General features: G+C 44.7%; 5 non-coding genes across 5 annotated transcripts; 4 read left to right on the top strand and 1 right to left on the bottom strand.

Moving 5' to 3' along the window:
* Positions 1-1,789: 1,789 nt before the first annotated feature.
* Positions 1,790-1,875, top strand: trnap-agg (transfer RNA proline (anticodon AGG)). The gene is given in 2 exon segments: positions 1,790-1,825; positions 1,840-1,875. It is a non-coding gene; the product is annotated as a tRNA-Pro (tRNA).
* A 2,324-nt stretch (positions 1,876-4,199) lies between these two features.
* On the top strand, positions 4,200-4,290 carry trnar-ucu (transfer RNA arginine (anticodon UCU)). Its single transcript is given in 2 exon segments — positions 4,200-4,236; positions 4,255-4,290. It is a non-coding gene; the product is annotated as a tRNA-Arg (tRNA).
* A 2,085-nt stretch (positions 4,291-6,375) lies between these two features.
* On the bottom strand, positions 6,376-6,458 carry trnal-aag (transfer RNA leucine (anticodon AAG)). The gene has a single exon. It is a non-coding gene; the product is annotated as a tRNA-Leu (tRNA).
* A 2,108-nt stretch (positions 6,459-8,566) lies between these two features.
* On the top strand, positions 8,567-8,648 carry trnas-gcu (transfer RNA serine (anticodon GCU)). Its single transcript has one exon. It is a non-coding gene; the product is annotated as a tRNA-Ser (tRNA).
* A 6,835-nt stretch (positions 8,649-15,483) lies between these two features.
* Positions 15,484-15,565, top strand: trnas-aga (transfer RNA serine (anticodon AGA)). The gene has a single exon. It is a non-coding gene; the product is annotated as a tRNA-Ser (tRNA).
* The last annotated feature ends 9,279 nt before the right edge of the window (positions 15,566-24,844 follow it).

Below are 24,844 nucleotides of genomic sequence, written 5' to 3'. Positions count from 1 at the left end.
CAACGGAATGAAATCTTAACTGTAGTGATTTGACCGGAACTGCGCACTGTCCTCCAGCGGTGGCCTCATCAAAATTTTGTCCAGCTCGAACTGAACCTTCCTGCTCTGACAATCATGCATTAATATTCCATTCCTCACGCTGCATGAATCTTCACAACTCACAGACTCAAAGGGATTTCCAATGTTGAAAAACATTGGAGGATTCCTTTCTATTTTCAGGGATTTGGGAATCAGTGGATTATCCAAAAATAGAACTGAAAAATATGAAATCACAGCATTTATTGACATTGTGCTAATATCAGGGAAATATTCGACGTGTTGACTACGTGACATCGCCAGATCACAGGTGAGCCAAAATGCTGATGAATTAAACGAACGTCGATCTCAGGTCACGAAAAGTGTCGGTGCAAATGTAAAGATTTGCATTTTTGAAAGTTTCATTTCTTGACAGTGTTTTTCGTTTCTATTTTGAAAGTTCGAGAACAACACAAGTACAATTTGAAGTAATAAAGTTGCGATGACCGCCCCATCGGGGAATTGAACCCCGGTCTCCCGCGTGACAGGCGGGGATACTGATCACTATACAAACGAGGAACTGACTCATGAAGTGACCACACGCATTACACACTTGTCACTTACACTTCCGGAGCGACAACTCAGTTCTGACGAGATCAGTTATTTTCCCCAATACGGAGAACCATTCAATGCAGCAAACAGCGGCTTTAACTAACTCAGTACGACTTTTGGATTAGCAGGAAAGAGAATGGGATGGATGCATGAAGAAAAAACACAAATCAGGTGGAGACAGAAAGGTGCGTTTGCCGTTCATATCAAACCGCATGTTCTTTTTTTAATTTTGGAGGAAAGACGGGGTGTGTTGAAGTCTGAACATGCTGGACAATCTCAGCTGGTCTCTCTCCACAGATGAGATCAGACCTGTTGATTTTTTCCAGCATTTTCATTTGTTGTTTCAGATTCCAGCATCGGCAGGATTTTACTTTTATCTTGTCAAGAAATACGTTGTTTTTCTTTTGTCGAGTGTAACAGGACAAAATTTGCGAATAATACACAATTTGTGGGAAAGCAGGCGGGGAAAAAGATGTAAAAATATTACAGATGGATCTCGATATACTCGGAGAATTGGATAGCTTTTGGCAGATGGAGTTCAATGTGGATAAATGCGAGAGGCAAATTATTATCCTTCTGGGAAGCAGTTTCAAAATCTGTCTGGGCAGAGGGATCTGGCTGTCTCTGTCCAGAATCACAGAAAGTCACTATGCGGGTAAAATGTATAATTTTAAAATGGCAATTTGAATGTAAGCATATATTGCAAAAAAACTGGAGTAAGAAAGTAGAGAAATACTGTTTCAATTGTGTTGATGAAGCCACAACTGGAATATTGTGTCCAGTTTTGGTCCCCTTATTTGTGGAAAGATGAGGTGGTATTACATCCAGCACTTTTTCCCTTCCTTCTCTATGTGCGGTATGCTTTGTCTGCAAGAAACCATACCTTTCACTGTGTACTATTTCATGTGACAAAAATAAATCAAATCCAATCAAATCCGGCTGTCAGAATGAGATTACCGGCGCGACTGGCGAGTTACAACCACAGGTCGACTTGGCGAGTGGTGAAAACTGATATCACTGCTTCTGATCTTCACCAGAACAGACAGTGAAATGGAACATTGTTCGGGAACATTCCTGATTTTACAATGTTGTTCCGAAAAGATGGTTAAAAAGCTAAAGGAGACATTGAAAAGATGCTTCCATCGCACAGCGTTTGGCAGTTGGCTCGTTGGTCTAGGGGTATGATTCTCGCTTAGGGTCACGACACGAAAATGCGAGAGGTCCCGGGTTCAAATCCCGGACGAGCCCGGGGTTTGCTTTCATTTTTCTCCAGAGTAGATTCTGAGAATGAGTGAAATCAGGTGCAGTTTCGTGTTCCCGAGAAGTCATTGCAGAGAATATATTAGTGCAGAACACGAGAAAAAAACACAATCACTCGATTTAAGGTCATTTAACCGTGTTGTGGGTCTCTGGGATCCGATACACCGGATAAATAACCGCGTGCTGTGGATTCAGGAAACTGGCTGAATGCCGTCAGTTGTCATCTTGTCTGAAGACCAGACAGTCTGACAGAGCTGAGAATCCCACAGTTTGATTTTTCTCTCATATTTTAGTTTTATTCTGGTATTCCCAGTGAACCGTGTGTTTCAGCAATCCAGTTGAGGGGAAATTAACAACCAGGATACAGACACACGAAGATAGGGAATAAGAGCAGAAGTACTCCATTCGGCCCGCCTACCCATGTTGTGCTGAGTTTATTCATCATATAAATACAGGTAAATCAGCAAGGCTATGCTTTTTAAGTAAGTGTGTTAGTACCGGTATGTATTTCCTTTTGAACCAAGTGGCATGTTGAATCATTGTTGTTTAGAATAGTCAGAATTTCACTATGCAATAGTTTAATTATTGGTACAAACATATTAAAGCATATATTACACAAAAAATTACCTATTTCCGGTTGGGGTTGGTATATAGAGAGAAACGTGCTTTTCTCCACATATATTACTGATCGATATCTGGGTGTACAGGTTTCAAACTCAAAATTTACCAGCAGTACAAAACTTGAAAATAGCGAGAAACTTTAGTGAGAAGGATATTGAACATCTTCAAGAAGATACAGACCGGCTGGTGGAATGGGCAGACATGCGAAAGATGCAATTTAATTAATGTAAGAAAGTGTGAAGTGTTATATTTCGGTCCGAAGCTCTAGGAGAGGTGATATAAATTAAAGTGTATACCTTTAGTGTTCCTCGTCCCCATTGCACCTTTACCATGCCAAGATGCCACAGTCTATTCACCCATCTCAGAACACATTGAATATCCAGCCTTAGGTCTGTATTTCACCGTCTACTTGTACAGAGATCATTAAACATTTAACACTCCCACGTTCCGGTGTACCTTCACTCTGCAACGACTCCCTGCTCCGCCTGACAACATTGCACCTCCACTTTGTTCACTGCTCATGGTCGGCTCATCTTACCCAGTCCCCATTGTGTTTCACTCTGCTCAGTTATATTGTCCAGATTGCATACTGTTCCAACTTTCCTATTCTCCACAAAGAATAAACGAATAAATGGATTTCCACCCCTTGATGAATAACTGTCACCTTTCAATGTTTAGCGGATGAGTTTAATGAAGCGCTGTGTGTGATTCTCGCCTTTATGCTTCTGTACAAATTTCGTCAAAGAGAGTTATCCAAATATATCCTCAATTCTCCTTCTCGTTCAAAAAGAACTGAGCGGGTGATGGATAATGTTTCAATATTCGCTTCAAACAGATAGAGAATGGATTTACAAATTTAAAATCCAAGGGTGACATCAATGCCTGAAGTGGTTTTCAGGCTGTGGCGACTAGAATAACAATGCACATTCTCAATTTGAATTGTTCAAAATCATAGGATGGAGGATCCATTGTGGATATATAGAACACAGAACATTAAAGCGCAGGACAGCCGACCAATTAAAAAGCAATGGCCCTCTAACCTAAACCAATCCCTTTCCACTCATAAACCTATCTACGGATCTCTTAAACGCCCCCAAACTAGGCGTATTTACAACTGCAGCAGGCAGGGCATTCCAATCCCTATTTAATTTAATTTTAATTTTAATTTTAATTTATTTTTAATTTTTTTATTTTAATTTTTAATATTTAATTTTAATTTTAATTTAAAGGAAACTTTAAACTGTGCAGCTGTGCTGTGCTTCAGGAGCTGGTTTTACACAAATCTCCATTCATCAAAGTGTCGCCTCTCCTGCTGAGCATTTCCTGTTTTGTTTCAGATTTCCAGCTTCCAGCTTTGTGTTGTGTTCTGTTCAGGGGTTTTACTGCAACTGATCCGCCCTGTGACAGAGGGAGTAGAATATATCTCCCGACTATGAAGCCTGCCAGATTAGACTCCAAGTTGTGCAAGAGAATGAGGAGGAGGAGAGGGAGGATCATTCTGGACAGATTTCCAATAAAAAGGACATAAAGGTTTGCCTTTCCAACGCTGTTTTAACAGGCATAAGATGTTCAACATGGCTTGCAATCAATGAAGTTCCCGACGTTTTAAATACAAGATTGTTGAACTTACCAGCAGCTGTTACATTGTCAAGAATCCATATAAGACCCTGTAAAGGAAGCATTGGGTGTGTGACTGTGTGGCGCAATGGATAGCGCGTTGGACTTCTAATTACAGGCAGGTTAGCCATTCAAAGGCTGTGGGTTCAAATCCCATCAGAGTTGGGTTTTGGATTAGATTAGTAGCAAACGGTTTGCTGCTTCATTGACGCGATTCAGCTTTGACACAGATATTTCCTGCTCTGCCATCTTTCCACGCTGTGTTTGTTTACTCGGTTCTCAGGGAAACCACAGAAGAAAACGCAAACGCCAGTGGCTTTCTTAACGTTTGATATTGCGTTCGCTGATTGCGTTGGAAGTAGGAACATATTTTTCAATAATTCTTCTGCTTCTTTTGGAAGATAAAGAAGAGTAAAAACTCACACGCAACAACAACAACTTATAAACAACTAAAAATCAATCAATAAATATCAGTGCCCTGCAGCGCGGTGGTGTTATCCTGATGTATCTGCTGCGCTTGTCCTTCTAGGCTGTAGTGGCCATGGGTTTGGAAGGTGCTGGAAAGGGAGTCTTGCTGTGTTGCTGCAGTGCATCTTGTAGATGGTGCACACTGCTGCCATTGTGTGTCTGTAGTGGAGGGAGTGAACTTTTATACATGAGAAGAGAATGAAGTGGGATGCTTTCTCCTGGATGGTGGGAAATGTTTGTAGAGCTGTTCAGTTTGCATTCACCCAGGCAAGTTATCCCAGGAAACCAGGTGTTCCGGTTTCCTCCCACAAAGATGAGCAGTTTGGGCGGATTGGCCATGCTCGATTGCCCCTCGGTCCCCAAGGTGTTTGTACAGGTAGATTAGCGGGCATAGGGTCTATGTGCGATTCTCTGTCGGAGAGTCGCTACAGACTCGATGGGCAGAATGGTCTCCTTCAGCACTGTCCGGATTGTATGATTCTAAGGTCATTTGACAGGGTTAGAAATTCCCTGAGGGGGGAAAAAAAAACTCTGTTTGTAGAACTTACACCGTTGGGTTTGTTGCAAATTAAATGTTTTCTTCAATGCAAGGTGATGAAAATACCTCGATCGTGTAAATAAACAGTCGGAATATTCGTGGGGAGTCTCGAAATGTGTTTTTGTTTCATCTTTGTAGATGATCAATTGTGAAGGGATAGATAATATTGACTAGCAAGGAAGGGACATTGTGACTTGCACAATTGCAAAGATCACGTGAAAGGAATCCAGGCTGGACTGAGATTCAAACCCCACATCACCTGTTTACCAGAAAGGCGATTTCAACAACTAAACCACACAGACTTTCTGTACGGTCGAATGCTGGAAAGTCGTTCCGGATATTGCGTATTTGTGGAAATAAGTGATACTAACAGTGTCCGTGCACACTGATTGGAAACAAGGATATGCCTGCCGTTACACAGGCACTTTAACCAAATTAGCCACAGAGCCTGACATTGCTAACTTTGGTACAGCGGAATGCTGGAAATACGTTCCAGATCTGGTCGTGTTTGTGAAAACAGATTTGCGACCAGTACTGGAAAGGATCTGTGAAAATAGAGATAGTTCACATTTCAGATGCAGACCTTACACTGGAACGACTGTTTCTCTCTCCACAGATGCAATGGGATCCCGGATAGATTCATGAAAGAAAAATAATTGGATCTGACAGTGGGCTATGACTGCACCGATTTCAAATCCCCCTTTCCCCCGATATTGAACAAAAACATCAGAGGGAATCACACACATCACTCAGTGAAACTCTTCCGTTAAACGATGAAAGGTTTATCGTGAGTTGGTTCCATTTACTGTTTTCAGACTCAAATCTGGTATAAAAGTAGCTGTGTTCAGGGTGTGATTCATACACACAGTTTCCTGCTTTGAAGGCAGGCGCGCCCCTTCTGTGGCGCGAGATTTTTTAAAAAAATTGATTCATCCGGGAAGTGTGTGTCACTGACCCGGGAAGCCTGTATTCTCCAAATTAATTATCTTTGAGTAATTGGCGATGAATTCATTCTGGAGCCAGTGCAGTTCATGTGGTGTCTGTGCACACACACACTGCCATTCGGGAGGAATTTCCAGGATTGTGAACCATCGGAACGGGAATATGTTTCCAAGTCAGGATGATGTGTGTCTCGGAGTGGAACGTAGAGATGGTCGTTGTTTCTCTGCATCTGCTGCCCTTGTGGTGCCAGGTGAGAGATTTCTTGCGTTTGGATGGAGCCGCGCGAAGGAAAATATAATCAATATCAGGAAGGGGATTTGAACCCACGCCTCCAGAGGAGACTGCGGCCTTAACGCAGCGCCTTAGACCGCTCGGCCATCCTGACTGCCGGCGACACAGTCTAAAACCTCTGCACAAATCGATTAGAGTTCCATCTTTCTTGTTATTCCATTTCAAACTCTGTCTCCGCATTGACTGATTGAGGGTGAACTGATCGCTTATTTCGAGGTTCACGGACCAAGGTGAAGGTAAGACTCAGAGTTCCACAGGTTTGAGGGGTGAATAGTCCAACACCTTTCCATATTCTTCATCCAAATTAGGTTCGAGTCCGGTCCCTTATAAATTTATAAATGTCTATTGAAATCTGGTGGAATCTCCTGAAAACTGAGCTCTCGCCTCTTAACTGATATCCACCGTTAGTTCCAAACAGCTTTTTCAGAATTACATTCCTTGTAACTTTATTCATTTAATTCTCACTCGTCTTAGTGTTTTTAGATCAGATATTCCACAATGTATGTTTCATGTGGATAAATTGTTAACATTCCAAACTAGAACAAAATGCTTTGTATCAATCGGCTAATTGAAATTCTGTGGCAGGAATTCTAATCTCCTCAGGAAGAGGTTTAATGCTGAGCTGAATGAACTGTTTTTGTTTACAGGGATGAAAGGTGATGTCACTGGGCTGGTAATCCAGAGGCCCGCGCTAATCTTTGGGGACACGGAGTAAATCCCACCACGGCAGCTGGTGAAATTCAAATTCACCGATTTAACACATAGGCACATGGATAGAAAACAGAAACAGGAGGAGGCCATTCGGCCCAAACAATGCTGGAATTGAAAGCAAGCCTCAGAAATGGCGGCCTTCAAATTTCCATTGATTCTTTTCCACTGAAAAATACTTTCACAGAACAACAGAGTACATTTCACACAAAAAAAACTTCTGCTCAAGACAGATGACATTTACAAACGGGGAACACATTTACACAACAGGGAAGAATTTGTCAGAACCACAGTGAAGATCTGTCAACGGGAGAGTCACAGTTCCAAACAGAGAGAACAGTTACACAGCAGAGAGCACAGTTCCACAACACAACATGCATTTCAAAACAGGGCCTATCTTTGTCGAACAGAAAATCCCTTTTCATTCTTAATCAGTTTCTCCATCTCAGTATCTTGCTGATTTGTTCGAATATTTTCTGCCTCTCATTGTGAGTGTGTCCTAATAGTCTTTTACTGGTTTTCTGTGTGTTTTTTCTCTGTCTGTTACATTCGGGGTGATGTTACGTGTTATTATCCAGCCAGGGTGAGCTTCCCAGGGTTTTGTTTGTAATAAAAAGCGACAGTGAATAGATTCCTGGCTCGCGGGCAGCAGTAATAAGCCGGGAATGTTTGACTTTGAGAGCAGAGTGGCTCAGCGGGAGCGTGCTGGGCCCATAACCCAGAGATCGATGGATCTGAAACCATCCTCTGCTATCACCTACTCACTCCATCAAATAGAAACAATGATGGTCGCAGTTTTCATTAATGAGTAGCCCAGAGCATTTGTTTCCATTGGTTGGACAGTTTATTCAGCTAACAGCGCGGGATCAATTCCCGGTTCAGTTGAGATTGATCATGAAGGCTCCGCCTTCTCAGTCTTGCTCCTCTCCTGAGGTGTGAATCCTCTGGTTAAATCACAGCCAGTCAGCTCTCCCCATTGATGACTCCCAGAAACAACTGGGACTGTGAACCTTCCTCTAACTTTACCGACAATGGACAAATCATATTCCTCACACATTGTTCAAATAAATAAGTTTATAAAAAAATAACTAAGCATGAGAATCGGATCATCCCTAAAATTTCATTTCTATCCCAGTTTTGGAATTTGTCATTTCAGGAACAATCGCAAACAACCAAAATCCAAAGAGCGACACAGAAAAGCTCCGTGATTGGGACACACAGCCCTCTACTGGGACGTCAGACTCTCTCCTGTTTCTCCACAAACTCACCGCACTTGCTCTGTTTTACATCAGGGTCATGTTCGGTGAATTCAAAACCAAACCGGGAGCAGAGAGGTGAACTGTCTCTCTCTTTACTTTCTCTGGATTTACATCAAATGGAAAAGTAACAACGAATCAAGAGAAAGCAGAAAAGCAGCGTTATCCTGCGGGAGAAAGGTGTTCTTTGTTACGGATGTTAAAGCACAAGAGGTGGTTTGGGGAGCTGACGCCGCATGATGCGGTGGCCGAGTGGTTAAGGCGATGGACTGCTAATCTATGGTGCTCTGCACGCGTGGGTTCGAATCCCATTCTCGTCGGTGGTGTGTTTGTTCTGTCTCCTTATTGCTGGAGAGCTGATGATTCACTCAGTGTTTTGAGGTTCAAGTCAGGACCCCAGTTTTGGACAGGAGTTTGCCACCAGGTAAACATGTGGTTTCAGAAGATCCAAAGCAGACTCCAGCTTCATTTGCGGCCCGAATGGCAGATTTTGTCTTTCCAGATTCGGCAGCTCAGCCATGAAAATTAGCGCCGTATTAGCGGGATTGGCCATGCTAAATAGTCCCTCAGTGTCAGGGGGATTAGCACGGTAAATATGTGGGGTTATGAGGATCCAGGCAGCTGAGTTTGGAAAGGACACCTGGGTATCGTCGGGTTGGTATGGACAAGATGGGCCGAATGGCTTCCTTCGGGACTGTCACTTCGGTTCTTTCGATGGTTCCATGAGCAAAATCGTAACGTGAGCAGAAGGAAAAAATCAGCATCAGGATCACAAGGACAAAACAAGGTCTGATGTCAGAGGAAGATTCTTATGTAATGACACACAGAGCATAAGAAATACATTTCATCAGAATACATTGAATGGATGAGAATTTCAAAATGCTGCTTAGATGAGATGTCATCGTGTTCATTCAAACACATTGCTACAAGCTGGTCATTACTGGGCGTTAGGTGTTCCTGGCAATAACGGATTGGGAATGGAAGGAACAGGTTCACATCTGCACATTGTCAGGTCAAACTGTGTCTCAGATTGACAGCTCCCAAGAGAGGTTTTCCTCTCCTCTCGCTCTGTGCTCTGGAATCTCGGGGATTAGTTGGAGTTTCCCAGCTCAGTAACTGTTAAAGCCTCTGCGGCCGGAGATTCTCGCAGTTTCTTTCACAGATTCAGGGGGTTGCAGCCAATCAGAGCTGTGCCTGGGTTAACCCAGAGCTGGTTGAAATAATGATATTGTTCACAAGCTGAATTCTATTGAATGAGTTGAAGATACAGATTGTGTGCACTCAGTCACTAAAAACTGCAGCAGGCGACGGTGCAGAGGGACCTCGGGGTCCTTGTGCATGAGTCGCAAAAACCCAGCTTGCAGGTGCAGCAGGTGGTCAGGAAGGCGAATGGGATGCTGGCCTTCATAGCGAGGGGGATTGAATAAAAAAGTAGGGAGGTCTTGCTGCAGCTGTATAGGGCATTGGTGAGGCCGCAGCTGGAGTACTGTGTGCAGTTTTGGGCGCCGCACCTGCGCAAGGATATTTTAGCCCTGGAGGGAGTGCAGAGGAGGTTTACTAGGCTGATACCGGAGTTGAGGGGATTGAGCTATGAGGAGAGGCTGAATAAACTAGGCTTGTACTCGTTAGAGTTTAGAAGAATGAGGGGAGATCCTATTGAGACGTATAAGATGATGAATGGGATGGATAGGATAGAGGTGGAGAGACTCTTCCCGCTCAAAAAAGACAGTAGGACTAGGGGGCACAGCCTCAAGATAAAGGGGAGGCGGTTTAGAACGGAGTTGAGGAGGAACTTCTTCACTCAAAGGTGGTGAATCTCTGGAATTCTCTGCCCGTTGAAGTGGTGGAGGCTGCCTCGCTAAATATTTTTAAGAAGCGGGTTGATGGGTTCTTGATAAGAGAGGGGATTAAGGGTTATGGGGAGAGGGTGGGAAAGTGGAACTGAGCCACGACAGATCAGCCATGATCTTATTGAATGGCGGGGCAGGCTCGAAGGGCTAGATGGCCTACTCCTGCTCCTATTTCTTATGTTCTTATGTTCTTATTATGTTCTTATGTTCTTAACATCCTGCTTTCATATAGAGTGGATCAGTGAGGGTAGAGGGATAGACAGAGACAGAGTGAGTGAAGTCAGTGAGACACAGATGGCCAGATAATGCCTCAGTGATAAAAATCCTTATAAATTCCGGCTTTATCCAGAACGATTCTCCTGGAGAAACAGAAGCTGCAGCCTTAGCTCTCACTGATATTGTAGCAGAGACACATTATTAATCCCACACTCAGGAACAGTGCTGCATTTTGACAGCAAAGATGGGGAGAGGCAATAGAAACAGAATGGTCCAGTTCTAAACAGTGTGCAGGCTCAGAGGGAAGTGAGGTTCAGACAGATAGTTGAAGGTGAGGGGAAATTTTAAAAGAGTTGTTAGGAAAACGGACGGGATTCTTGATTTCATAAATGGAGACACTGTGTATGCAGAGAATCCCTGCATTGCAGAAGGAAACCAGTCAGCCCAAGGAGTCTGAAAGAACATATTTCGCGCAATGTTACCATGGCTAATCCCCCGAGCCTCCACATCCTGGGAACCTAAGGACCAATTTAGCATGGCCAATGCACCTAGCCAGTCTTTGGAGTGAGGGAGGAAACTGGAGCACCCAGAGGAAACTCACGCAGACACGAGGAGGACGTGCAAACTCCATGCAGTCACCCAAGGCCCGAATCAAACATAGGCAGCAGTGCGAATTACTGTACCACTTTACCGCGCTCTTTAATGCATCAAATCAGAGAAGATATGCTTCATTTCTATATTTTATCTTGCATTAATTACTAGTAGCGGATTCAGTGACATAAAGTGACGATTGGAGGTAAGATATGCAGACACGGGGTAGCTGACATGTTCTCTAACTTTCAACTCAAATCTTGAATTTAATGAAACAGTGCCTTGAAATCTAACTTTGGGGCTCAGCAGGGGGATTAGTGGGAACTTTGTGATTGGAAAATCGTTTTATTTTACACGAGAGAGACTCGGAGGTCTCACAGACACCGAACACAGTTGGACAAGTTTGACTCGGCACGGTAACACAATGGTTAGCATTGCTGCTTCACAGCTCCTGGCACCTGGATTCGATTCGGGGCTTGGGTCACTGCCTGTGTGGAGTTTGCATATTCTCCCAGTGTTTGCATGGGTTTTCTCCCACAGTCCAAAGAACATCCTTCCTCAGATATGAAGACAAAACTGCAGCTGTGGCCTCACCAAGACCCTGCATAATTGCATCAAGACATCCCTGCTCCTGTACTCGAAGCCTCTCGCTATGAAGGCCACCATGCCATTTGCATTTTTTACTGCCTGCTACAGCGGCATGTTTCCCTTCAGTGACTGGTGCATGAGGACACTCTGTTCTGGTTGCACATTCTCTTCTCCTAATTTATGACCAAACAGAACATAATCTGTCTTCCCGTGTTTGCTAACAAATTAGATCACTTCACATTTATTCGAAATATACTGCATCTGCCAATCATTGAACATAGAACATAGAACACTACAGCACAAACAGGCCCTTCGGCCCACAAGTTGCGCCGATCACATCAACACCTACCAATCAATAGACCTGTCTATAACCCCCAATCCCATTAAATTCCATACACTCATCCAGAAGTCTTTTAAAAGACCCCAGCGAGTTCGCCTCCACCACCACTGACGGCAGCCGATTCCATTCACTCACCACCCTCTGAGTGAAAAACTTACCCCTAACATCACTTCTGTACTTGCCTCCCCGCACCTTCAATCTGTGCCCTCTTGTAGCGACCATTTCAACCCGGGGAAATAGCCTCCGAGAATCCACCCTATCCATTCCACTCAACATTTTATAAACTTCGATCAGGTCGCCTCTCAACCTTCGTCTCTCCAGGGAAAAGAGTCCCAGCTCCCTCAACCTACCTTGGGTCATTGACCCATTCGCTCAACTTGGCCAAATCAGGCTGCAGGATATGGCGTAAGGTGACTCTGAGATAAAGGGATGGAGAGAGAAACGAGGTGACTGCAGTCTGACTCTGACTCTTCAAACCAGTTATTGCGCCCTTGTTGAAAGTGAATGTGCCTGAGAACAGGAGAAAAGCAGATCATGGGCCAGGGGTTTATTTTCTGTAAAAAGTAAAATAAACTTGTAACCAGTCAGTGTCTGGCTGAGAACTGGCGAGGGGAGGGGCGTGGAGGGGAGGGGAGGGGAGGGGAGGGGAGGGAGAGGTCTGCTTAAATAACATTCACATAAATATTTTCATGATCCATCTGTGTCTAATGGAAAATCTAGTTTGAAATTGTTGTCAGTGGAAAATCTGCTGAAATGAAAAAAAAAGGGCCTGAAAACTAATCAATGAATTCTCAGTCAGAAACAATAGTGAAAAGGTGGCTTCAAACTGTCCCGAAAAACGAGAGAAGCCAAGTTCAGTTTCCAAACTGTCCGATGGACAAACCTGATGTCCGGTAACATCAGTAACGGAGGTAGTTCCGTAATTATAAGTGATTAAAATAACGGATGTTGAGCTACCTGAGCGATGGGGGTATAGTGGTGAGTATAGCTACTTCCCAAGCAGTTGACCCATGTTCGATTCCCGGCCATCGCACTGATAATTTATTTATAACTTTATCCACTTCCTCCTGTGTTTTCAACAGAGTGGACAAAACCAGGGTGAACGCAACATTTGACTGTAATGAAAGACAATAGAGATTTTTATTTTTTCTTTTTTTTATAAAGAACAAAGAACAAAATCAGCCCGGGAAACAGGCCCTTCGGCCCAACGAGCCCGCGCCGCCATCTCAACACCACCAGTCCCCCTCTCCACCCATGACCTTTGTCTAATGTTTTATGGCCATCCACATTGAGGGAAACTAATTTAGGGGCAATTGATTACTGCCAATCAGCCTAACAGCACATCTTTGGGGTGTGGGAGGAAACCGGAGCACCCGGAGAAAACCCACGCAAGCACGGGGAGAATGCGCAAACTCCCACAGACACCGGCCCAAATCCATGTGTCTGCACAGCAAACAGTGATAGTCACTGATCTGTCGTCTTGCCCAGTATCTGGTCCAGTTTAGGCACACACTAACGACATGAAGCACTAGGCCAATCTCGAACAACCAAGAGCAGCCCCAGTATGACCCATCGCGTGTCTGCCCCTCGTTGGACTCAAGGTGGACCAACTTAAAACCTGTGAATGAAAAGAAAAAAAAATGTTATTGTACCATATCCATTTACCCTACCAGGGACGCCCCAATGCTAATGACCCTTATTTAAAACAATCTCCTATATCCACCCATCTCCAACCCACTCATGTGCCTGTCTAAGTTACTCTAAAATGACTCTAGCGTGTTTACCTCCACCACCTTACTTGGCAGAGCATTCCATACCCCCACTACACTCTGTGTGAAAAACCTCCCTCTAATATCTGTGTTATACCTCTCCCCCCTCAATGGCCCCTTGTCCTAAGTGTCTCGATCATAGGAAATAGCTTACCACTGTTTACTCTATCTATACCCTTCATAATCTTATATACCTCTATGAGATCCCCCCTCAGTTGGCGTCTTTCAAGGGAAAAGAGCCCCAATTTATTCAAACTTTCCTTATACCCCAGTCCTTCCATACCAGGCAACATCCTGGTAAACCTCCTCTGCACTCACTCCAGAGTATTCTGACGTGGAGACTCTCCACAGTCTCCACGTCCTTCCGGTAGTAAGGCGACCAGAACTGGACGCATTACTCTAAATGCGGCCTAACCAACGTTCCGTACAACTGCAACATTAGACTCCAGCTCTTATATTCTATACCCCTTCATATAAAGACTAACATACCATAGGCTTTCTTCACCACACTCTCCACTTGCACTGCCACCTTCAAAGACTTGTGCACTTCCACCCCCAGGCCTCGTTGCGATTCTACACTCCTTACGGGCTTACCCTTTATCATATAACTCCCCCCTACATTATTCTGGCCAAAATGCATCACTTCACATTTATCTGGATTAAACTCCATGTATCTGCCCGATACACCAGCCTGTCAATATCCCGCTCCTCACTGCCCGCCAATCCAGCCATCTTGGTGTCATCAGCAAATTTGCTGATCACACCACCTCCTCCCTCTTCCAAATCATTTATACACACTACAAAGAGAAGAGGTCCCAGTACTGAGCCCTGCGACACACCACTAGTGACAGACCTCCAGCTAGAAAAGGACCCTTCCACTACTACTCTCTGACTCCTCTTTGCAAGCCAGTTCTCTACCCATCTAGATACCTGGCCACGTCTCCCATGAGCTTTAATCTTCTCTACCAACCTACCATGAGGGACTTTGTCAAACGCCTTACTGAAATCCTTCTCGACGACATCAACGGCTCGTCCTTTGTCGACCGTTTTTGTCACCTCCTCAAAAAATTCTACCAGATTTGTAAGGCAAGACTTCCCCTTTACAAAGCCATGCTGCGTATCCCTAATCAGATCACAACGCTCTAAGTGCTCATACATCCTATCCCTAAGAATCCTTTCCATCAACTTGCCCACCACTGACGTTAAACTCACTGGCCTATAGTTACCCGGGCTATCCCTCCTACCCTTTTTAAACAACGGTACCACGTTCGCTATCCTCCAGTCCTCAGGGACCTCACCTGTGTCCAAAGAAGAGACAAAGATTCGCGTCAGAGGCCCAGCAATCTCATCCCTCGCCTCCCTAAGCAGCCTAGGATAAATGCAATCAGGCCCAGGAGATTTATCGGTTTTAATGCTACCTAAACACTTCTTCCCTCGTAATCGATAGATCTTTCAATTGGTCTACCGCTCCCTCGATGACCGGGCCAGACATCAACCCCCTCCCCTTCGTGAATACTGACGCAAAGTATTCATTCAGGATCTCCCCCATTCCCCCTGGCTCTCAGCACAATTCCCCTCGTCTGTCCCTGAGGGGACCTATTCCCTAATTCGTTTCTAATGAAACATTACTGAGCTACAAAACATGTCTTTGGCCTAGTAAGTGAGTTCTCCGTCAGAGACAAAGATACAAAAGTAGAGGAACAAATTTCAGCTCACACACTGAGCTCTGTACAATAACGGTGCCTGATGAAGTCAGTATGAACGCTACTGAGGTAATTCTATCAGCACAGCAAGTTGCAGAGCTGCGATGGCCGAGTGGTTAAGGCGTTGGATTAGAAATCCAATGGGGTTTCCCCACGCAGGTTCGAATCCTGCTCGCAGCGATTATCAGTGAAAGTGTTTGCTTCCGGCAGCCCGAGAGCCGGAACTCCTCCTGGTATTTTGGTGCCAAGTATGTGGATCACCATCATGCTTTCAGCTCCATGGCTCCGGGCCGAGTGCAGGAAGGTGAGCTTGAAGAGGACACCTGGGTGCCCTCGGGCTGGCATGGACAAGATAAGCCGAATGATTCAGTGCTGTTCCCTTTCTCTGGTTCCATGAGGGAATCGATAGTAGTCATGATGTGGGTAAGCTTGCGAGTATATTATCAAATAAATAGGCTGGACTAAAACCTGGTGTTGTCAGACTTTTTACTGTTTTTCCATGAGGGAAATCAGAATGTGAGCAGATTGAAAAACAACAGCATCAGGAGCGCAAGGACAAAACAAGGTCTCATTTCAGATGAAGATTCTTATGGAATGACACACAGAACATAAGAAATAAATTTCATCAGAATGCACTGAATGATCTTTTCAAAATGCTGCTTGGATGATATGACATCGTGTTCATTCAAACACATTGCTGCAAGCTGGTCATTATTGGGCGTTAGGAACTCCTGGTTATAGCAGATTGGGAATGGAAGGAGCAGCTTCACATCTGCACAATGACAGGTCAAACTGTGTCTCAGATTGACAGCTCCCAGGACAGGTTTTCCTCTCCTCTCGCTCTGTGCTGTGGATTCTCGGGGATTAGTTGGAGTTTCCCAGCTCAGTAACTGTGAAAGCCTCTGAGGCCGGCGATGCTCACAGTGTCTGTTCCCCAGATTCAGGGGGCTGCAGCCAATCAGAGCTGTGCCTGGGTTAACCCAGAGCTGGTTGAAATGATGATATTGTTCAGAAGCTGAATTCTATTTAATCAGATGTAGATACAGATTGTGTGCACTCAGTCACTAAACAACAAGATCCCACCTTCATATAGAGTTGATGAGAGGGGATGGAGGGATAGAGTGAGTTAGAGCAGTGAGACACAGACCGCCAGGCAATGCCTCAGTGACAGAAATCCTTGTAAATTCCGGCTTTATCCAGAGAGATTCTCTTGGAGAAACAGAAGCTGCAGTCTCAGCTCTCAGAAAAACATCGGGTAAGGCGATAAAGGAGCAGCGCTCCGAAAGCTATTGGTTTTGCTAACAAATATATCTGTTGGACTTTAACCTGGTGTTGTGAGACTTCTTATCACGAGGGCAGAATCAGTGGAGTTCAGATATCTCAGAGGATTGTTGGGCTGGAGATGACGAAAGGCAGGAAGAACTGAGGACATGGAAGGATTTGGAAACACGGATAAGAATATTAAAACTGAGACATTGCTTAACCACGAGTCAGTGTTTGTCACTGAGCACAGGGTTGATGCATTTATATATTTGGAGTAAATTCTGTTTTAATGATGAGAAATCAGTTAGCAGCTTCCTGGACACAGCAGCACAATAAATCGGATCAGAAGTGGATCACATGGTCCCTCAAGCCTGCTGCTCCATTCAATAGGATTATATTATAGATTCACAAACCACAGAATCTTTACAATGCAGTAACAGCCCATTTGGTGTTATTGAAACTACATTCTATCTAATCCCGCTCCCCCGCCTCACAGCCCCGAGACCTGACTTTGGTTCTGACTTTTGCTGATTTTGCACATTCTCCCCCGTGGGTTTCCTCTGGGTTCTCTGGTTTGCTCCCTGGTTGAAACATGTGCAGGTGAGGTGGATTGGCCATGTTAAATGTTGCTTTAGTTTCCAAAGATATGTACATTAGGCACTGAATCGCTGCAGTTTTGATACTTACCTTGAATATTTTCCCCTGGTTCTTGATGAACTCTTGACTGGAATATGAAAACCTCTATCTACCCTACAGTGCAGAATGTGGCCATTCGGCCCATTGCGTGTGCATTGATTCTCTGACCTATCCACACAACCTCACATATTTACCCTGTTAATCCTCCTAATCTAAACATACTGGGAGACATTCGGGGAAATTTAGCATGGTAAGTCCATTTCCCCTATCAATGGAGTGTGGGGGCAACCAGAGCACCCGGGGGAAAGCCAAGTGGGCACAGAGAAAATGTGGAAAATACACACAGTCACTGAAGGCCAGAATTGAACCCGGCCCATTTACTTTTCATTGTCTCTCTATAATCTTCCTACCAGAGTGAATCACTTCACAATTCTCAGCTTTGAATTTCAGCTGTAACTTGTCCACTCATTCCGTTAACTTGTCTCTGTCCTTTTTACAGTTTTACACTATCCTCCTCAGAGTTCACAATGCTCCCAACTTTCACATCATCCACAAATTCTGAAATTGTGCCCTGCACACCATGACCTCGGTCACTAATATATCCTGGTGCATGTTCACAGTATCTACAGCTTGTGTGCAGATCAATGTGATTGACTGCAGTTTGAGGGTGAAAACAGAAAAGCGGAGCCAATGCAAATGCTTGCATATTCCACGGAAATGTTGCAGAATTGTTGTCAAGTCGTTTTGTTATCATCGTTAACAGAAAATAACTGAGAATGGTTTCGATGCATCAACCTCTGAATGATCAGTCCAGCACACTTCCGCTGCGTCACTTTGCTCTGGTAAATCCAGCTCCCCCCTGCTGCCTATCAATGCAGCCATTCAGATATTCACTTCCACATTGTTGCTTAACTCCAGCACGAGTGTGAGGGAGCTTCAGTCTGGCCACACAATTCCACTGCAGAACACCAAGAATGCAATGGACGGAAAAGACACGCACAAAAGCAGCAAAAGAGACTGTTTGTAAATGAGTGACGAAAGACAAAGGTTCCGGGAAACCGGCAGGACCCGGAATTGATCACTCACATGTTAAATTAGTTTCCTGTTGTAAATATATTCTTGTCAGCATATTTCCTGCTATACAGCTGTCCTGCTTTGAACTATTGCTCAAAGATGTTCACTGTTGTTGTGTAAAGTGTTTCACTGTTTGTAAATATATTTCCTGCTGTGCTCTATGATATAGAGGGTTACAGCATGGAAACAGGCCCTTCGGCCCAAAGTGTTCATGCTGCCCATTGTCTTTTTCCCTCGGAGTTATTCCCAATTATCCGTGTTTTGCCAATATCTCTCCAGACCAATCTTACCCAGGTAACTGTCTCAAATGTTGGTGAGTGTTTTTTTTCTTTCTGCTGTTGTGAAATATGCTGCCCTGTTGTTGTGTTTCCGGCTCTGTAAATATTTTTTCTTCTTTTCTGTTCACATATCGCCTTCCCTTGCAAACGTGTTCCCTGTTGTGTAAAAAAGATTCTCCGTGAGGACTTTTTTTGTCTGTAAATTGTTGCATGTTGTGTTAAGATGTTCCCTCTTCTTGTGTCAGGCTCTGGTTGCAGAAAAAGCCATTTACTCCAGATCGAGGTTTTTCGGGGAAAAGGGAAGCCAAATAACAGTTGGTGTTCTCCAGGTAAAAGGCACAACTGCTTCACAGTTACCGTTAAGTTGTTTCATCATCAGTATGAGCAGGAATAGCAGAGGATGGTTTCGATCCATCGACTTCTGGGTTATGGGCCCAGCACGCTTCCGCTGCGCCACTCTGCTACGGCAAAAATCTTACCCTGCTGCCCATCAATGTAGTCAGACAGATGGTCACTTCTCCATCGTTTAATAGGAACACCAGTGTGAGGAGACATCACTGCATCTCACCGAGAATACAATAGCAGCATGAGAGACTGTTTGGACACATGGAACGACAGACAAAGTGTTGGGAAACCGGCAAGATACGGAATTGGAGAGTCGATCACTATTTTAAAAGGAATGTTCTGTTGCAAATAGGTGTTTATAAATATATTTCCTGCTGTGTAACTGTGCTCTCTGTTGTTGAGAAATGTTTTCTGCTGTTGTCTAAAATGCCTTCCCGGCTGTGTAAATATGATCCATCTTGTGTCAATATTTTAAAAATACTCTCTTAATATATGCCCTGTCCTGTAAACGTGTTCCCTGTTACACAAGAACATAAGAAATAGGAGCAGGAGTAGGCCATCTCGCCCTTCGAGCCTGCCCCGCCATTCAATAAGATCATAGCTGATCTGATAGTGGATCAGTTCCACTTTCCCGCTTTCTCCCCATAACCCTTAATTCCTTTATCTATCAAAAACCTATCTACCCGTGACTTAAATATATTTAGCGAGGGAGCCTCCACCACTTCAATGGGCAGTGAATTCCAGAGATTCACCTCCCTTTGAGTGAAGAAGTTCCTCCTCAAATCCGATCTAAACTACCCCCCACCCCTTATCTTGAGGCTGTGTCCTCTAGTCTTGCTATCCTTTCTGAGCGGGAAGAATCTCTCTACCTCTATCCTATCTATCATCTTCATTATCTTATATGTCTCTCTAAGATCCCCCCGTCATCCTTCTAAACTCCAACGAGTACAGACCCAGTCTATCCAGTCTCTCTTCATAGGCTAACCTCCTCATCTCAGGTCTCAGCCCAGTGAACCTCCTCTGCACTGCTCTGTTGTGTCAAAATACTCTCCGTGAAGATGTTTTCCGTTTTGCTAATGTTAATTATCTGATCTCATGATGTTCCATGTTGGGTTAAAATGTTGTCTGTTGTGTTAAGATCTTCTCTGTTCTTGTATAAAACTCTGGTTAAACTGGAAGTGGATTACGATCGCTCAATTTCGACTGCCTTTTACCCTCTGTTCGGGAATGTGATTGGGTGATTCATATTGTATCCAACACATGCATGTGAGTGAGATTTATTCTGTGTCTCTCCGTCTCCGGTTGGAGTTGCCAGTTTTTATTTGTTTTATTCATTTCGAGAGGTGGGTACCACTGACTAGGCCAACGTTCATTGCCAATCCCTAACCGGCCTTAAGTATGTGGTGGTTTGCTGCTTTCTTAAACTGCTGCTGTCCCTGAGGTGAGGGAACAACCACGGTGCTGTCAGCCTAACAGTGGAGAAACAGAAGCTGCAGTCTCAACTCTCACTGATTTTGTAGCAGAGACAAATTAATAATCCCACACTCAGGAACAGTGTTGCATTTTGACAGAAGAGATGGGGAAAGGCAATAGAAACTGAATGGTCCAGTTCTGAGCAGTGTGCAGGCTCAGGGGGACCTGAGGGTCAGAGAGATCTTTGAAGGAGAGAGACGATTTTAAGAGAGTTGTCAGGAAGGCGGATTGGATGTTTGGCTTCATAACTGGAGATACTGAGTATAAAAACTGGGAAGTTCTGCTCAATCTTTATGAAGCCCTGATTAACTGTAGCTGTTTTAGGATTGCCCCCAGATCCGGTAACCAGACTTTACAAAGTGTGTGAGAGTCCTTATGAAGGGGGAAAGGGGATTTACTGTTTTGGATCCAGCGGTGAGGGATTTTAGCTCCAAGGTATGGCTGGATAACTCGGAGTTTCTCTCTGTGCAGCAAAAGGGATTGAGTGGCGCTGGAAGAGAGGTGTAAAAGAGTAGAACATATTGAACTAAGGTACACAGGGGGAAGTTGCTGCATTAGCTGCTAGCAGAAGGATTCGGGGACAGGCATTGAAGATTGAAGACAGGAAGTGCAGGAGGCAAAGCATCCCGACAGTGCGGAAGGAGGCCATTCGGCCTAGATATTCTGCACCGACTCTCCGACAGTGAATCCCTCCCTGTCACCCCACGTAATTACTCTGCTAATCCGCCTAACAGTAAGGGTCAATTTAGCCTGGCCAATCCACCAAATTTGCTCGTCGTTGGAGATGGGAGGAAACCGGAGCATCCGAAGGAAACCCACGCAGACACGGGGAGAGCGTGCAATCTCCACACAGACAGGCACCAAAAGAATGTTAGAAGTGGACGTTAGGTTTCTGCTGTTGACAAACTCTGGGGATTCCACTTAATTTTTTTGGCATCTGGGAATCAGAGAAGTAACTAAAAACAAAACTGAAAATAAATATGATCACGGCAGTTATTCACATGGCGCTAACATTTGGGGATGGCTTCCATCTGTTGACCGCGTGACCTAATGGATAAGGCGCCTGAATTCGATAATCCTGGTGATGATGGTATCAGACGTTTGCAGGTTCGAGTCCTGTTGCGGTTGTTTTATGCAGAAATCTGGTAAAACTTCCGGCAAACTGAGATTTCCTTCTTCAGCTGAAAGCTCTGCATTTTCTTGCAAACATTGCGGGGCGCTTTCTCAGAATGTATTTCCTTGTTGTTTTGTCCATTACATTTTCTCACCTCATTATTTTAGCCTCCTCCGAGGAAATCTATCTTTTTTGCGTGATCTTAATAAATTATTGATGCCCCCGAATGGAGCAACAGGCTTTGTAGCAAATAGTTTCATAAAATTCTGTGGAGGAAGGGGTTTAATAACGAGCTGAGTGAAGTGTTTCTGATTACAGGGATGAAAGGTGATGTCACTGGGCTGGTAATCCAGAGGCCCGCGCTAATCTTTGGGGACACCGGAATTAAAGGAAAACATGGAACAATTAAAATCTGACTGGGATTCCCAGTCCTGTCAGACTGTATGGTTGCTTTCCGAGTTCTGCAGAGATATTTTCTCTGCAATGAGTTCCCGGGAGGTAAACACTGCTTCGTCTTTCACTCGTTGTCTCCACCTTCATTGCAAAGAATTATCTTTAGAAAAAAAAAATTGCAGGGCTCGTCCGGGATTGTGAACCCGGGACCTCTCGCATTCTAATACTGTGCCCAAAATGAGAATCATACCCCTAGACCAACGAGCCACCCACGGCAATCTATCCCCTGAACTTTTCAAAGTGTCCCAAAGTTAGACAATTTTTTTTGACCACTGAGAGATTTATTGAACAATGTTCCATTTCACTGTCTGTTTTGATGAAGTCATGATGTAGAGATGCCGGCGTTGGTTTGGGGTAAACAGAGTAAGAAGTCTCACAACACCAGGTTAATGTCCAATCGGTTTATTTGATCGTAAACCCACAAGCTTTCGGGGTTTGCCCATTCATAAGAACATAAGAAATCGGAGCAGGAGTAGGCCACCTAGCCCCTTGAGCCTGCCCCGCCATTCAATAAGATCATGGCTGACCTGTCGTGTCTCAGTTCCACATTCCCGCCCTCTCCACATAACCCTTAATCCCCTTGCCTATCAAAAACCTATCCACCCGCGTCTTAAATATATTTAGCGAGGCAGCCTCCACCACTTCAACGGGCAGAGAATTCCAGAGATTCACCACCCTTTGAGTGAAGAAGTTCCTCTTCAACTCCGTTCTAAACCGCCCCACTTTATCTTGAGTCTGTGGCCTTTAGTCTTACTGTCCTTTCTGAGCGGGAAGAGCCTCTCCGCCTCTATCCTATCCATCCCATTCATCATCTTATACGTCTCAATGAGATCTCCCCTCATTCTTCTAAACTCTAACGGGTACAAGCCTAGTTTATTCAGCCTCTCCTCATAGTTCAACCCCCTCAACTGCGGCATCAGCCTAGTAAACCTCCTCTGCACTCCCTCCAAGGCCAAAATATCCTTGCGTCATCACCCGACAAAGGGGCAAACCCCGGAAGCATGTGAGTTTACGATCAAATAAATTGATTGGACTCTTACCTGGTGTTGTGAGACTTCTTACCCAGTCAAAGAAGGCAGAGGATCACAGTGGAAGGATTTGTTTCTGAATAGAGGGCTGTGGCAAGTGGTGTTCCTCAGGGTTCAGTGCTGGGACCTTTGCTGTTTGTAACATATAAATTATTTGGCGGAAAATGTAACTGATTTGATTAGTAAGTTTGCAGACAACACAAACAATGGTGGATTTCTGGGTAGTGATGAGGGCCATCAGAGGATACAGCAGAATATAGATCAATTGGAGACTTGGGCAGAGAGATGGCCGATGGTATTTAATCCGGACAAATGTGGGTTCATTCATTTTGGAAGGTCTAATACAGATAGGAAATATACAGTAAATGGCAGAACCCATAAGAGTATTGATAGCCAAAGGGATCTGAGTGGACAGGTCCACAGGTCTTTGAAATTGGCAATGCTGGTGGAGAAGGTAGTCAAGGAGGCACATAACATTCTTGCATTCGTCGGCTGAGACCTTGAGTTTAAAAATTGGCAAGTCATGTTGCTGCTTTATAGAACCTTACATAAGAACATAAGAACATAAGAAATAGGAGCAGGAGTAGGCCATCTAGCCCTTCGAGCCTGCCCCGCCATTCAATAAGATCATGGCTGATCTGTCGTGGCTCAGTTCCACTTTCCCGCCCTCTCCCCATAACCCTTAATCCCCTCTCTTATCAAGAACCCATCAACCTGCTTCTTAAAAATATTTAGCGAGGCAGCCTCCACCACTTCAACGGGCAGAGAATTCCAGAGATTCACCACCCTTTGAGTGAAGAAGTTCCTCCTCAACTCCGTTCTAAACCGCCTCCCCTTTATCTTGAGGCTGTGCCCCCTAGTCCTACTGTCTTACTGAGGCTGCACTTGGAATTTAGTGTTCAGTTCCGACCGCCAAACTACCAGAAGAATGTGGAGGCTTTGGAGAGGGTGCAGAAAAGATTTACTAGGATGTTGCCTGCTAAGGATGGCATTAGCTATGAGGAGAGGTTCGAGAAACTTGTTTTGTCCTCACTAGAACGAAGGAGGTTGAGGGGCGACTTGCGAGAAGTCCACAAGATTACGAGAGGCGTGGACAGAGTGGACAGTCAGAAGGTTTTTTTTTTCCCCTGGGTGAAAGAATCAGTCTCTCGGAGGCAAAGGTTTAAGGTGTGAGGGACAAGGTTTAAAGGAGATGTATGAGGGAAGGAGCGGTGGGTGCCTGGAACTCTTTGCCACGGATGTAGTGGAAATGGATACGGTAATGACTTCTTAGAGGTGTATTGACAAATTCATGAATAAGATGGAAATAGAGGGATCTGGTCGCGGAATGGAAGGAGGGTTTAGATAAGTCGGGTAGCATGATCGATGCAGGCTTGGAAGGCCGAAGGGCCTGTTTCTGTGCTGTAATTTTCTTTGATCTTTGCTCACCCAGAGAAAATCTACGCAAACACGGGGAAACATGGAGACTCCACACAGACACTGAGTCAAACCGGGAATCAAACCCGGGTCCCTGGTGCTGTGAGGCAGCAGCAGCTTCCTATCCACCCTGTCCGTTTCTTATACACCTCAATCAGGTCTCCTCTCAGCCTTCACTGCTCTAAATAAAATAATCTGATCCAATCCAATCTCTCTTCATAGCTCAAATTCTCCATCCCAGTCTACGACCTGGTCCCTGGTAAATGGACACTGCACCCTCCCCAGTGCAATCAAATCCCTACTGTCGTGATTTGACCGGAACTGCACACTGTCCTCCAGCGGTGGCCTCACCAAAATGTTGTCCAGCTCGAAGTGAACC

This window comes from Carcharhinus amblyrhynchos, unplaced genomic scaffold, assembly GCF_965287045.1.
Source record: "Carcharhinus amblyrhynchos unplaced genomic scaffold, sCarAmb.v2.hapA scaffold_42, whole genome shotgun sequence".
NCBI lineage: Eukaryota > Metazoa > Chordata > Chondrichthyes > Carcharhiniformes > Carcharhinidae > Carcharhinus > Carcharhinus amblyrhynchos.
This window is presented reverse-complemented; position numbering and strand designations above follow the sequence as displayed.